The 3,516-nt window shown below is 37.4% G+C and overlaps 1 long non-coding RNA gene across 2 annotated transcripts; it reads left to right on the forward strand.

The window, feature by feature from the left end:
* Positions 1–235: 235 nt before the first annotated feature.
* Positions 236–2,615, forward strand: LOC127859561 (uncharacterized). Of its 2 annotated transcripts, none has more exons than XR_008039452.1 (3): positions 236–327; positions 1,036–1,120; positions 2,433–2,615. It is a non-coding gene; the product is annotated as an uncharacterized LOC127859561 (long non-coding RNA). The 2 variants fall into 2 exon arrangements; XR_008039453.1 differs by having other exon boundaries at positions 1,036–1,114.
* The last annotated feature ends 901 nt before the right edge of the window (positions 2,616–3,516 follow it).

The raw sequence follows: 3,516 nt of genomic DNA on the forward strand, positions 1-3,516 counted from the left end.
AGAACCCTATTGAATATGAGCAGTATCGGAGAAATAAGTACACAATAATCTCCCCTTGAATTTGAGAAAATTCTCCTTGTTTGGGCGATTAAGTACACAGTTTCCATCTTATTCTTTCCAAACTTGCACAGTGTTTATAGCAGTAGAGTGATTCAGGCCCTCATGGGCCTCTTGTTAGTTTAATTAAAGGATCTCTAGATATTTAGCGAAAGATCCAGTTTAGGTGGAAAGTGTTGTCTCTGACTAGCCTGTGGTGACTGTGTTGTCCATGACTAGCCTGTGCTGACTGTGCTGGCTAATCTGGGGACCATTACATTTTGTTTTTGGGTAAATAACTGTGTATACCAGTGACAGACAATGGTTTCACCCAACAGCTTAAAAGAAAACATGTACAGAAGTAATTAGTAATAATTATTGGCGTGTTATTTATAAGCACATGCTACTATATATATTGTTTGAAACGTATGAAGCTATGCACATTGTATACCAGTATATTATGGTAAATGCAATATTTTTGTCTCTAAAGTTTTGGACACCTGTATTTAAAAAAATTGTGTCTTCATTTTGGTACATTTTTTTATTATTATTTGTATGTGTCTCAAAACTTAAGAGTTATTACGGTAATCATAAATCATATTAAGAATAAAAGTTAGGTCATTAAGTATAATGATATATAATACTATATAATACTATAGCAGTTAGAAAGCTGTGAGCAAAACAACTCTGACTTATGAAGATGCTCATCTTTAACCCTTTCCCACACAGAATCAAAGTGAAAATTGCTGTATGCAAACAGCATAAAACCAGAACAGCTTGCGAGTAACCCCCAGTCTGTTCAGGTTTTATGCTGATTGATGCTCATCAGTATCTAAGGTTTGGAGATGAAGCCTTGAAACTTCAATCTAGTAAGAGAGGTCTCAAGTTAAAAATAACTTTCTAAGGAACTACAAATACATGAAAATACATATCTAAGTGGTCAACTTTAAAGGGTTAAAGGAATTGTAACATACACTGACAGAAAGTTTCCCGGCACAGGTTACCGAAGGGTTGCAGGTACGGGGACCACTGCATGTACCAACATGACAAGTCAGAGATGGAAGATGTAAGCAGGCAGGTCAGTGTCAGTGTTTGATTAAACGTGTTAAGTATGTACAGTGTGTTTTTATGTCCCCCACCACTATAGTGGGTGACATATTGTTTTTGCCCTGTCTTTTGGTTGGTTGGTTGGTCTGTTGGTTTGGTCAAACATTAACATTTGCCATAACTTTTGCAATATTGAAGATAGCAACTTCATATTTGGCATGCATGTGTATCTCATGGAGCTGCACATTTTGAGTGGTGAAAGGTCAAGGTCATCTTTCTAGGTCAAAGGTAAAAAAAACAAAAAAAAACTTTAACCCTACATTCAAGTTTTGCAATAACTTTTGAAATATTGAACATAGTAACTTGATATTTGGCATGCATGTGTATCTCATGGAGCTGCACATTTTGAGTGGTTAAAGGTCAAGGTCATCCTTCAAGGTCAAAGGTGAAAAAAAGTGGTGCATAAGGGGGCATTGTGTTTCTGACAAACACATCTCTTGTTTTAGATAAAAATTGGGTCGGGTATTTGGCCACACTCCCAATGGAAAAAAAAATATATTTTTCCAAAGGGGGACCTTAACATTTCCAATTCAAGATTGCCAAAAATAGATTTCAACATATTGTTCATCTCCCATCCAGCCATATCAGTTCAACCTTATGTAAGACACTTCTATTCTAAATTTGAAGCATGTTTTAGGAAAACAGCAACACCACTAATTATTCCCCCCCTGCGAAGAAGAGGGGGTATATTGCTTTTCACATGTCGTTCGGTCTGTCGGTCGGTCAGGATGATAACTCAAGAATGCTTAGGCCTAGGATCATGAAACTTCATAGGTACATTGATCATGACAGGCAGATGACCCCTATTGATGTTCAGGTCACTAGGTGAAAGGTCAAGGTCATAGTGATTCTAAACAGTATAATGGTTTCTAAAGTATTCACACAATGGCTGCCACTACAACTGACAGCCCATTTTGGGGGGCATGTGTGTTCTACAAACAGCCCTTGTTTCCCAATTAAGGTCAAAACACTGCAAATTTGTCTAATTCAAAGGGACCTGGCCCCATTCCCAAAATGGTGAAAACACGCACTGATGTATGCCTCTTAATAGTAGAAGATAACTTATAAGTATGTTTTATTGAAATTTGGATAGAATCGATGTTTAGTTTGGATTAAACATTTTAGCCATGTGTTATCCAATTGCAGGCAGATGTCTTACAAAAACTAGAAAATCTCTCCCTCAAAGGGAGTGATGACTTAATGAAGCAATCATGTCCTATCCTTGACCTTCCAGACTTCGATCCAGATGAAGTTAGTCTTGACCCAGAAGGTTCGTTTTTACTTTGCAGCCCTGATTTCACCAAGTTCGCATATTGAAGAGCACAATCCACTCTGTAGGGTTGGCCACTCTAACACAATTTTTCTGTAACCACTATTGAAATAAAATGTGATCATACACCATCAGCAGATCAGCCATCGCCATTCATGTATTGTTTAAAAAATGTGATTGTGTTCCCATAAACAAAGCAGGCCGGGGGGGGGTTGCTTAAGAAGGAAAAAAAGCCCTTCAAACTATTCATTTAGTTTCAGTGGACAGCCTGATGTTCACTGGTCAACTGAAATACGACAGTTCGGTGCTCGGCAGAACCAAGTGGAAGCACGGGACTCTGAAGATGTTCAGGGACGAGAACTCGTGGTGGTTGGGCCTGCATTTCGATTACCTTGATGATAGGGATGACTGCAAACCAGTTCTCACCATAGAGGTAGGGCATGGGCTTTCTGTGTGATAATTTAAGGTTTTCAACCTCGCCCCCCTCTAAAAACAAAAAAAAAATTTGGTGGTAAATTAATGCAACATTAAGTTGATTGCCCTATTCAGGTCGATGGCTTGAACCAAGGTTTAAATAATATTGGCAACTTGTAAACACATAAAGTAAAAGTCAAAGGTCAAATATATGGCTTCAAAGCGTCGCAGTAGGGGACATTGTGTTTCTGACAGACTCATCTCTTGTTTCTTTATAAAGTACTGGAAAATGGCACTTTCCCAATTGAGAAACAACTAGAAATTTCCCAATAGCTGTCAACAAATTTCCCAATTGAAGGTTTAAAAAAAATGTGTTTTTTGTTTAAGAATAGCATGCAATATTTAGTAAGTTTTTTATGCAGCCCTATGGCTTAAACCTAAGTAAATATAATATTGACACCTTGGCAACACAATTTTAAAGTATTTTTGAGCAAAAATTCATCAACAATTTCACAATATGAAGACTTCACTACACACATTTTCCCAATTTTATGGTTTGTCACGCAAATTTTTCCCCAATTTACCATACTTTTCAATATTGAGGAAAAAAATCGCTGTACTGTAAAATGCAGTATTCCTGATGTGACTTTATCAATTCAGTTGGAGTGCAGTATGTTGAAGCGTGTGGT

The sequence above is a fragment of the Dreissena polymorpha genome, chromosome 15 (genome assembly GCF_020536995.1).
Source record: "Dreissena polymorpha isolate Duluth1 chromosome 15, UMN_Dpol_1.0, whole genome shotgun sequence".
Taxonomy (NCBI): domain Eukaryota; kingdom Metazoa; phylum Mollusca; class Bivalvia; order Myida; family Dreissenidae; genus Dreissena; species Dreissena polymorpha.